This window comes from Cucumis melo, chromosome 2 (assembly GCF_025177605.1).
Source record: "Cucumis melo cultivar AY chromosome 2, USDA_Cmelo_AY_1.0, whole genome shotgun sequence".
NCBI classification, from domain to species: domain Eukaryota; kingdom Viridiplantae; phylum Streptophyta; class Magnoliopsida; order Cucurbitales; family Cucurbitaceae; genus Cucumis; species Cucumis melo.
In genome coordinates, this window is record NC_066858.1 from 2,045,387 (window position 1) to 2,057,949 (window position 12,563).

At 24.8% G+C, this 12,563-nt stretch overlaps 1 non-coding gene across 1 annotated transcript; it reads right to left on the minus strand.

Annotated features, from left to right (window-relative positions):
- Positions 1-11,742: 11,742 nt before the first annotated feature.
- Positions 11,743-11,816, minus strand: TRNAI-AAU (transfer RNA isoleucine (anticodon AAU)). The gene has a single exon. It is a non-coding gene; the product is annotated as a tRNA-Ile (tRNA).
- Positions 11,817-12,563: the final 747 nt, after the last annotated feature.

Consider the following 12,563-nt stretch of genomic DNA (forward strand, 5'->3'; position numbering starts at 1 on the left):
TCCATTGAATTACTGTTAGCTTGATAAATAATTTAAGCCTATTTGATAGATATCTCGTTTTTTTTTTTTTAACTAGGTCTATTTTCTCTTAATTTATTACAATAAATTACATCTTTCTTATATATACATATATATATATATATAAAAAGTTGAATTTGGCCCATTTCTTACAAAGAAAACAAAATTTTATGAATATTTTAAAAAAAAACTGCTCATTTTTTTAAATTATTGGTAAAAGTGGATAAAAAAAACAAAGAGAAAGAAAAATGAATTACAAAATTTTAGATCTATCAGTAATTATCAGCTATCAGATTATTCTAAATGATAAAACTATTCAAAATATAGTAACCTTTTAGAATTTATTGCTGATAAATACTAATAGATATTGTTTGACTTCTATTGATATCTATTAGTTATAGAATATGAAATTTTACTATATTTTGATAGATATCGATAGAAGTCATACTATGTTAAAAAAATAGATATTAATCTGAAAACCCAGCGGTAATATCCAAAATTTAGAGATAATTCTTTTTTTAATTAGAAAAACTATACACTAATATCTGTGAATAAAGAATTTATGAGAAGTGAATTTAAAAAATAATAATAATAAAATAAATAAAAAAATAATGAGATGTGTGTAAGAAGGAAGGATAATTATGGTGGTAACAAGTTGCGTGTAATATCAAATATTAATCATATATATTATTACAACCTATCCTCCCTGTGGTCCTTTTGTGGCCGACTTTTTCATTCTTATATTATATGCTTTTTATTTCTTTTTCCCATTTTTTCATGATTGGAAAAGAAATATATATATATATATATATATATATATATATTTATATTTACATTTAAAGTAAAAAAAAATTCGAATTCGAATTCGAATTATTTAATGCATGTAATTATGACTTTATTTCATTAGGTAAGCTTGGACCATATGATTCATGCATGTATATATATATATATATAAGAAAATTTTCAAAATTATTTATTGTTATTATTATTTAAAGTAAAAAAAATAAACTTCTAGATAACAAAGAATCCATGGATGCTTGAAGAAATGGAAGACAGGACCTTAGCCTTTACTTCATAACTTTATCAAATCATCACCATAATAATAATAATAATATGTTGTAACAAAAATACATAATATGGCCTACTTTGATTAAGAAAACCGATCCTTCCCTAGCCCTATTGATAAAGTGTACTTGGATATTTATGAAATTAAATTCCTTTTCTTTTCTCTTTCTTATCGGATATATCTTGTTATTTAGTCCCATCGATAAGAATTTATATGATAATCTAACTATTTTATTTTCGACAATTACACAAATCGAAGATGATCAAATTTTTTTTTGTTTGAATGATAATTAATGTGTTTATCTACAAGGACTCAAAATTCTAACAAGGTGATAATTATTTTTAATTTAATTTCTTAATTTTTGTTGGGTATTATAGGTTATATGAGATTACTTGTTTTTTTTTTTCTTTTAAGCCAAAACTCTATGATAGATAAAGAATAAGTTTTATTAATGGGATGAGTGGATGAAATGAAGTGTATATAAAATAATGATTGATTTGGGAAATTTGAAAATTGGAAGGCTTAAATTAAATAATTGGTGGTGGTGACATATCATAATCATTATTATAATTATTATTAAATAAATGGTGAAGCTAAGTATTATTTGGATTAATCTCTTTGAAATTAGCTGTTTATTAATTTATATATTTATTATTTTGTTAAATAAAATATGTCATTTCAAACATCGACACCATTGGGTTCCGAGAAATTACGTAAACGTAAAATGATAATAATAATAATAATAATAATATAATTATATGGATAATTCATAAATTATTATTATTATATGGATAAGGGAGTGGGACCCATTTGCTGTGCTGGATGCTAATGTAAGCACTTCTCTTCGTTCACACACAAAAATAACTAAACCATAAAAATTAATATTAAAAAAGAGAATTAAAAAATGGGGTTGGAAAATCTTTTTTTTTTTTTTATAATTTACTAAAATGTAACCAAATTAAAAAATATTTACGGTTTGGGTAATAAAGAAACAAAAGTCGATAAAATATTTTCACAAATTTTTAGATTTGTTCTTGAATATCGTAGATAATTCGTCAATTTTTTTCTTTCGATTTATTCATCTTCTGTTCTATATTTTATTTTTTTATATTTTTAAATAATTTATTCTTCTATTTAAATCTTTTATTTCATGTTTATTACTTTCGACAAGATTTTATAAAGCTACTTCATCTTACTCATGTTCGAGAATATCAAGATAACTTAAATATCATTTTGATATGATCTAAACAATCATTTACCATTGTCAACACACGATTGTTTAAATTTAAAGTCGTTTTCCATCATTTAATTAAATGATCGCTTACTATAATCAACACGATCGTTTGTCATGGTCAATACGATTGTTTAAATTTGAAGTTTTTTTCTCTTATCTTTAAAAAGAACTACACAATCGTGTTTCATGACCTAAACGATAGTAAATCATTTGTTTAAACTATAATACATGATTGTTTAGAAGAATATTACTCGTGTGCGTGTGGACGATTAATTGTGTGTTGACTGGAGCATATTTTGTATTTTTTTAGTGTGAGTTTGTAGACTTTTATCGTTTTCAGAATTGTTTTATACATCGTAAATATTTTACCGATTTATTATATTTTTTTAATTAAAAAAAATCCCAAATTTTCTTAATTAGGGAGATTTTCCAATAATGCTTATAATTATATTGCAATTTATTAATTTGCACATCATAATCATAATGATAACAATGCATCGTTGGGATCATTATTATAATTATAATTATCAAAGGTTTATTGGTTTTTTTTTTAAAAGGATTGTTATATTGAGAACAATCGGAAAGATTTGAACAAACAAATCATCAAAGAAGTCAATGTGGATTACATTAATAGATATTAAGGCACTAATTAATTGTGATACAAAGGGTAACGATTTGACCTTTATTACTCTTTAATTTTTAACCTAAAAGAAAGCAATAAAAAATATTGTTAGGGGATTATTTAAGTGCATTGATTAGGACAAATAAAAAGTTGATTTCTATGTATCTATATGTTAACTGTAATTACCTTAAACAGAGGCAATATAGAACAAATTACTTAGTAGTCGTGCTTGAAGACGTGCATCAAGCCTGAACAAGTAGAAGAAACAACCTTCTTAAATGTGATAATCGGTCTAACGTTCGTTAATAGCGCAGTGATGCTGAAGTGTAGTACGATTATAAAGTAGTACTAGTTCTTGTGCAACATATAGTTCTTGTACCCTACGCAACGTGTTTTTGTTGAAAGTTTTAATACTTTACCATTTATCCAAACTAGAACTCATAGAGAAACATAAATGAATCTGATTTGCAAATGCCAGAGAAAAGGATGAAGTCATCAAGAAGATTCAGACAAAAAAGAAAGCAACGTTGAAGAACAACGAAGAAGTGAGGGAGAGAGAGCGGCGACTAGGTACCTTTGAAGAAGATGAATAGGTTTTGTATTTTCTTACAAAATTGATGCATATAAACCCTATTTTATAACAAAATAATAATAAAACCCTAATTATTATTTACTTCCTTTTCTTTAAATAAACATATATAATAAACATATTTATTTATTTAAATCTCCTTTATATAATTTCATCGATCATTTCCTAATAATTATATTTTAATATATAATTATTAAAATTTTAAATTAAATTATATAACAAAAATATATAATTAACAATATTTACCCAAGTTCTTTGATTAAACATACATACTCTTTACATACATTTAGTTGATTTAAATTCTATTGAAACTCTAAAATAACTTCCGATTCAAATAAAAGTAATACCTAATAACAACTCGAACTTAAACGAGTTAAAGATAATTAAATTAGTACTCACTTAGACCTCGGGCTTTTACCTCCGAAAAAATTTTTAGGTGAATTTTTGTCTATCTAATTTTAGATCTTTGAATGTTGCTTTTTTTTTTTTATTATTATTATTATTATTATTGTTCTTGTTCATCAAGTATAAATGCTACTAGGACTTAGTTTTATCTAAAATAAATAAAACAAAATACTTCTCCTTCTCTTAAGTTGACTTTAGTGATGAAGATATTGATGACAACTACATATCACCAATAAAGTCTTACATCCTTAGTATTAGCATCTAATTTCTCAACACATTGTCTTCTATAATTTCTCATTTACCAATTGTTGCAAATTGATATATAAAGTTTTGTTAAGGGACCGATTAATATACACATCAACTCGTGGCAATTTATATACATCAACGCATGACAATTTATACACAGCAACGCATGACAAGTTAACTCAATGACGTTTAGAAGTACTTGGTAAATGTTAGGGCTAGAGTGTCTGTTTTGGAACTTAAAGGGACAAGTAGACATGAATTTTAAGCCTCACGAAGCAAAAGTGCATTTTACCCTTTAAAAAAAATTTGTAAATGAGTAATATTTGTCAAACTAATAATCAAAGTACTTTATATATTATTTGTTCACACTGTATATTTACATTAATAATATTTTTTTTCAGGCAACACGTGTTATTTTCTTTCTTTCCAGGAAAAAAAGTCAAATGGATTCCACACGAAGAGAGACTAGGTTATAATGACTTAAGAGGCTTGTCATAAGCATTGACCCTAGCTCTTTTGATGTGTTGATTTCAACTAGAGTTGTCTCTATCTAGCATGTAATTTTGATCATTCATCATCTTGCTCGCTTTTAACTCTGATGTGATTTTTAAATACTTTATTATGGATAAGTAACACATAAGCTTTGGCATCAAGTGATAAGTAGCTTTCGATGATTGAATCTGACAACCTTGTTTGGGAACAAAACCTTTAACACTAGGATTATTATAATCCTTTTCCCCCCTAACTCTTTCCCTCCTCCAAACGCACCCTTAGATTTAATACTAAAAAAATCTCGAAACAAGATGTTCTCTCAACCTTAAAAATTGATTGAATATCATAATACTTAGATGATCAAACAAACTAGGGTTTGTAAAAAAAAAAAAAAAAATCTTGTGGCTCCTATCAACGCTCAATCTTTGAATCACTCCCACAAGCACAATACAATAAATTAAATCAAAGCTTGGTTGATTTTGAACAAAAATCTAGACGTCATAAAATTGATAAAAAAAAAAAAAAAAAAAAAAACTTAGCTCTTGGCTATAGGCTAGAAGGCTCAAACACTCTTTTACTACATTTTTTTCAAGTCTCTCTTTTTCAATACAAATGACATTAATTATATATAGCCTCAAAATAAAACCCTAAACATTGTATGTGGCAATCCTAGAGTATAGTAACATTTCATCTTTATGACCATATATAATCAACCATTATGTAAAATATAACCTAAAATACACTCAAAACTAAAAAAATAAATTGATTACACACCATAAATCTAAAATTATTTGTTCTCTCTATCATTCAAGATTAAATGAAATTGCACTTTGAAGTAGCTTAAAATCTTCGTTAATTAAAGAAAGCTTGATTTCACTTGACTTCACTTAATGCAATGAACAACATGACAATGAGTAGTGTGTCTTTTTTCAAGTTCATATGAGGGTGACTGAGATCTCCCATTTGAATCAATTATTATTGCTCTCCACAAACAAACCAATTGTTGATGTAAGATCCCAGAGAAAGAAGCAACCCACAATGACGTATTTCTATCATATTTTACACCAAGTTCTTCAAGAAGATAGTGACAACATTTCAATTTAATTTCAACTATATTAAAGATTAAAATCATTGCTACCTGAGAAAAATAAGTCACAATTAATTACTTGACGGCTTAAGTTAACGCTCAAGCTAATAACTGAAGTAACAATATCAATACAAAAAGATATAATAGAACACCAGTACGTTAGTATCCCAGTTCGATATTACACCATCTACATTCGGTCAACCTTTAGCCTGATTGAAAAGATAATTTATAAAGATTGGAGGGGATCACAAGTAAATGACTTATCAAGAATCAACTAGACTTTTATAAGATAAAGCCTAAAATGCTCTATGTGTGAACTAGGAGTTCGATCTAGACTCCCCCTAAATCATATGTTTCATGTCTCACCCTTGCATCTCAATGTGGAGCTCCCTTATAAGAGACTCTTCCCCTAACTTGCATAGAATCTTCTCAAACAAGTGACTCACAATGCCACAAACAAAGTGTTCAACACCACACAATAAACAAATAAAAGACTTTCCCAACACATAATTTTGTTACACATTCTCCCACACTTCTGTCTTCCACCACAACAATATCACACGGCCACAAGCTTATATTTTTAGGTCAAGCAAAAATCCAAAACCAACTTCATAAATTTATTAATAAATATTAACCATATATTTATTTATTAATAAGTATTAACCAACTTGAGAGAATATATACAATAACAACCACAATCAACGCAATATCTTTATTAATAAATAATAATCATATATTTATTGATAAATATTAATCCAACATAACAACCAAATCTAAATAAATATTGACCATAAGGAATTTGTGCTCGTGTCCAACCACAATATGTAACACCACCATTAATCCCAACTCAAAAGATATTATGGAAACATCATCCACAATGTATTAAAAACACTTTTCACAAAATTAGTTTTTATATACCATTTTACGCAAAATGCATGTCTTCAAATTTTTATATATCGATGATTGTGTCAATTTTCATAATCACTCTGCACGTAAACTCTCCGATCAATAAATAATATTTTCAAAGTTTAAATGTTAAAATAAAATTTTAAGTTATGTTCTGTTAAAAAATTTAAGTTAACTATCATTCAAAGTTGTATTAATTAATTAAAACTTTAGATTAATTAATCAACTCTCTAACCTAATAGCGATATATTATATTATGAAATATTCATTCTCCCTATATCTATGTAAATTTAGTTAACACATTGTTACTAAACCACCCGGCGGCTTTAAAGAAAGTTCTAACTAAAACACTTGAATAAAACATGACAAAACACTATTTTCCCAATTTTTCATTTCATAATCTAAAGTTTAATTAAAAATCCACCAAGTTCACGAATATTTGGTATAACCTAACCTTAAAAAGAAAAAATCAAACTTCAACTTTGAGAAATGTATTGATATTTGTGCAAAAGTGTTAGGTGTGAGTAGGTGATGTGCAGATAAAACGTGTATGATACCGATGTGCACATTAAACATATAATAATAACAACAAAAATTACTATCATTAAATTGGCCATGAACTAATTTTGACTAATTTAATAGTCTCATTTATTACATTTGAGAATGTAATTTCTTTCCTAATTCATTAATGCTTCTAACTCATTCCTAATTTATATGTTTTTTATTTCCCCCATTTAATTACTCCATTTAATTGGAAATTGATAGATAACCTATAATTTCACATTTAAATATTCCTTTAGTACGGTTTCATATTTATAGTTTGACCTAATGAATTAGGGATACATTGTTTTCAATGATTACTATGATGCAATGCCGTCCATTGTTTTATTATATATTTGTGACATCGAAGAAAAAACTATATGCGACGAAGAAAAATGACATTGTCTAAATAACTTTTGTTTATTGTTATGGTTTATGTGTTGACTATTACTAGTATTATAGTGATTGGAGTGATGCTTAATATTTCAATTCTATTTCTATAGTGTTAACTTACAAATGACGCAACGTCTCAATTGATAAATGATATGCTAATTTAGTTGCTTCTAAAATAAGTTGTTGTCATCTAATTATTATTGTACTTAAGTTTAATATAAGTGGACCTTAGTTACGAATCTATTTTTAAACAATGATTTATATTTTTATTTAGTTGACGTTGATCTGTTTTGTTTTTACGGCTCTAAACACAAGTTTCTACCATCTTATTTTAAACTTTTTGAAATACTGTATTATAACCATATAAAGTACTCAACATATAGTTATTATATTAGACATGTATGTGCATGCACACTTTCTATTAGGGAATGTAAGCATTTGATTTTTATTTATCTGGTTTGTTGTTGACCATTCATAGAACGTTAAAAATACTATTTTGATCTATATACTTGAACTCTATCTAATTTTAATAAACTCTTAGTTTATCGTTGATTTATTAAAATATAAAATGTAATCTATTAACATTTTTAATATATAAATTTAAAGAACATAATCATATATTCTTGTATTTCCCCCACATAACAAATAATATTATTGTTTTTTTTGTTGTTATTTAAATATTTATTGTTAATTTTTTATCTTTTACCAATTGCAAAAATCATTCTTGAAATACGGTGGTAAACAAAAATTTATAATTACACCTTCAATTTTTCAATTGAAAAATTAAACTCCTGACATAAGGGTTAAAATTAGACTCTCAAATTTACCATTGTTACAATTTCTAATATTACGTAAATCTGATGATCAAATCATAATTTAAAAATTACCACCATATTTTAATAAGATGTTTGTCATTTATCTTTATTTACGAGATCAAGTTCTTAACAAAAAAAAAAAGTTAAAAAATTATTTTAAATGACAAAAGTTTCAAAAATATTTATAAAATACAGTAAAAACACTACACAATCTATCTCTGATAGACTACTGAAAATTATCAGTCGATATCGATTATATTATATATGAATCTAAATAGTAATCTATCTTGATTCATGATGGTATATCATCGTGGTACATTGCAAATAAATGATAGGCTAAAATATGATTCGACATTAAATTAAAATGGTTGAGATTACATTATTATAGGGGCGGCCCCTATGGAAATTAAAGCAAATAAAATGGTCTAAAAAAAAAAAGCCCTAACAACCGTCATAATGGAAAATCAAAAATATCAAACTTGACTTTATATGTTTATTTTATGTTGACAAATCATAACAAATATTTGCTGGAAATTATTATCAATTAAAATCCTCACCAAATTCATTGGAAAAGAAATTTCTAATTTCTTTCACATCCATTATTGTTCTTCATATACCACTAATCAATTTCCCACCAATACCATTATTTATTTATTTATTTTCTTTGTTATAATTGTAATTCTTCTTCTTCTCATTATTCCTTATATTATGCTTTAAGGAATATATTTATCATTTCATGATTATTTTTAGTTTAAACTACAATTTTCATCCTTATTTTCTATTTTTGTTTCCTTTTAAATCTTCAAAATTAAAGTAGCTTCATCCTTAATAAAATGTTAAAAATAGTATATACTATTAGTTTATTATTGATTTCTTCTAAAAAAAATATTTGCATTAAAAATTAATTTTAAGTAACTTAATTTAAAATTACAAGGGCTAAAATGAAATAAAAACATATTTTGACGGTAGTTTTATTATTATCAAAAGTAAAATGGAATCTAGATTGTATCGATAGTTTAGGGTTGATTTTACTTTTGTTATTATAAATTAAATGGTCTCGAATTTGAAAACGCATATATGATTTGATAAATCTCTTATAAATTGTCTATGTATTGATGAGTTGTTAGATCTATCTATGTATCTTACTAATCAATAATAAATATAAATAATCAAGCATCTACTTCTCTTTATTTTATTTGAATTGGAGGTTTAATTATTTTTACATGTTCGTACTTATTAAAGGTTAGATCAAAATAAAATAAAATAAAATAAATTGGTTAAAATTGTTTCAATTTTCTCTTTTCAACAAAATTTAGAAAATTTATAAAGATCAAACTCAAAATAAGCTCAAGCAATAAAAAAAAAATCAGAACAAAATATTTAAAATTGCTTCCATTAAACAAAACATAAACATTTTTTTTTTGTTTGGGTTCAACAATCATTAGAATTTTTTTAAAATTTTTGAAAATTAAATCTAATTTACTTTTTCTTTTTTCTTTCTATTATCTACTTTTTACCAACTTTTTTTTAATACCAAGCTATTTTTTAAAACTATAAAAAAGCAGTTTAAGGAAAAAAAAAGAGTTAAATTAAGTTATTTAATTAACCTACAATTTAGTACTAATTAAATAGTATTGAATAGTCAATAAGCAAGCAATAAATATTAATGGGCATGCTAATGTGTTAATTCAAAACTAAACCACTCGTGGATTAGTTATAAACTTAGGAAGACTAATTCGATGGTGGGGCCAATGGATGATTGCCACGTGTGTGATGGGTAAACTCTAAATAGGACTTGATAACCTTCCAAGTCAAAGCAAAAAAGCAGCCACGTCATATGGTCATGCTGACGAGGCAGAAATTTGCCTTATCCGCTAAATTTTAGTGCTGGCCCTTTACTCCTTATCTTATTATCTAATCTTATGTCGCAAATATATTTTTCATTTTTTGGTTCACTTTTTTTTTTTTTAAAAAAATCAATCTTGAAAAATTATATTTTAATTTATAGATTAAAAAAACACACAAATTTATAAATAAAAAAATGACAAATTTGGCAAAATATAGGAATTTCAGACACTAACATGTTTTTATCTACGACATAGATAGACAGTGATAGAAATTTATTAGTTTTTGTCTTTAATAGAATCCAAAATTTTGCTATATTTTGTAAATATTTTAGTTTGTTTTACTATATTTGAAAATGTCCCTTAAAAATGATCGTATATTTTTTAGATTACGTTATTTGGGTTCTAAACTATTTAATTTTATTCGAGTTGATTTCTATACTTAAACATGTATTATAAATTTAACGCCGTAAATTTTTTGACTAGTTTTTAAAAATAAATGTTATAATTAATAAGTAAGAGATATTGCATAAAATACTTTAGTCAACAACGTAAAAATATAAATTTCTTTCTTAAAGTATAAATTTCTCGAAAGTTGTATTTTTAAATATATAATTCATTAAATGCATATGAGGGAAAAATATAACGAATTTTGAAATGATAATTTGATAGATGGTTAGATTCGAAACATTTTTTAAAGTTTAAGGTTAAAATTGTAACATTAAGATGTTCAAGTAGAAACTAATATTTCTTTCAAAAATAAAATTTAATTGCTTTGAACTTTGATTTCAAGAAAATTTCGAGTCAAACATCTTTTGTTTGATTAACTTTCTACGAGTTATTTATTATATTAATAATATAATACAGTTTCCTATTCAAACAATAATCAATTAATATCAATCACGTAAAAAGACTATTGAGTTAAATTGAATTTTTTTAAAAATTATAGAGTTAAAAGATAATTTTTTTAAAACTTTTCTTAATTAATAAATTGATGTCCAAAGCATATACGTATCTTCTATACTATTATTGAAGTTTAATTGATATGAAACATAGAATTTTGTGAATTCAATTAGATTTTAAACATCAATCAAGATATGATACACCAAAATATAAAATTTAAAGATAATTAATTTGAAATTAAGTAAGTAATTAATAATTTGATTAATGTTGAGAAGGTTTGATTTTGTAGTGGGAATTGATTTAATGACGTGGTTGTGTGTCATTTTCTTTAAATTGTTTTTTCCTCTAATAAAGTAATTTAATTACTTAATTAAAGATGCATTTCCTTTATTAAATTACTTTTTTTACACGAAATTAATGTTAGGATTTTTAATATATATATTGCTTTTATTTTTAAAGTTTCTAAGTTATCTACTTCAACTTATATTTTGGTTACAAATTGTGATTTTAAATTACATTGGTAAAATATTTTGTCGTTTTGTTACATAAATAGTCTATATAGTTGATGTTAGCAAAAAATTTTGGCCCATGCAGGTCTCGAACCTGCGACCTTCGCGTTATTAGCACGACGCTCTAACCAACTGAGCTAATAGGCCAATATGTTAGAAAAGAATTATCATTCATAAAATCTATACAAATAGCTATATCACAATTTAAAACTGAAATTTTGATTTTAAATAATATAACCGATAAAATATTTTTAATCAAAGCCAAACGAGTAAATTATAAAAAGTTAAATCAATTTTCTAAATTTTTAAATAAATTAATCTTTACCATATAAATAAAACAGTAAAAAATTTGAAAAAATCTAGGGATATTCTAAAATTTTATTATATTTTATAATAATCTTAGATCACTTCACTATTTTTCAAAACATCATCTATATATATATGTATATAATTAAAATGAGTAAAATGAGTAAAATGCAGCTAGTTGTGACAATAAAGTAAGATCCTTGTCATATTTATTATCTAAAAACAAATCCTTGAAAAATTGGCTACAACTTCCCTTTACTAAAAAAAAATTATTAGGATTCAAATAAAAATTATAATTGTCAATTCAATTGTAATTAGTGGGGATAGAATATCAATTACATATTACAAAGTTACTTTTGTTGTTCACTCTCCTAAGGACAAGAACAAGATTAAAAAAATTATACAAATTACTACTAAAGATCGTATTTTCTTAAATTTAAAACAAACGAAACAAAGTTTAAAATTTGTTTTAAAATTCATTTAACTTTGATATTTATCGTATTTAATATTCGAAAAAAAAAACTGTACTAGATCTTGTTAATTATGTCTGATTTTTCTAATAAAATATAGTATTGAACGTTTTTGAGA